Genomic DNA, 216 nt, shown 5'->3' with positions numbered 1-216 from the left:
AGTCGGAGAGCTGGGCTATAGACTGCTCTGCCTTGCTCAGAGGGATTGAGCCTGACTGTGGCCATGTCTACACTACCATTTATGTAAGCAAAACTTCTGTCACTCAGGGGTGTGAGAAAGAACACATCCCAGAGCGTCATACATTTTGCCAGCATAAGTGGTAGTGTGCACAGCACTATGTTGATGCAAGAGCTACTCCCGCCAACATAACTACCG

The sequence above is a fragment of the Eretmochelys imbricata genome, chromosome 3, assembly GCF_965152235.1.
Source record: "Eretmochelys imbricata isolate rEreImb1 chromosome 3, rEreImb1.hap1, whole genome shotgun sequence".
Classification (NCBI taxonomy): Eukaryota; Metazoa; Chordata; order Testudines; family Cheloniidae; genus Eretmochelys; species Eretmochelys imbricata.
This window is presented reverse-complemented; position numbering follows the sequence as displayed.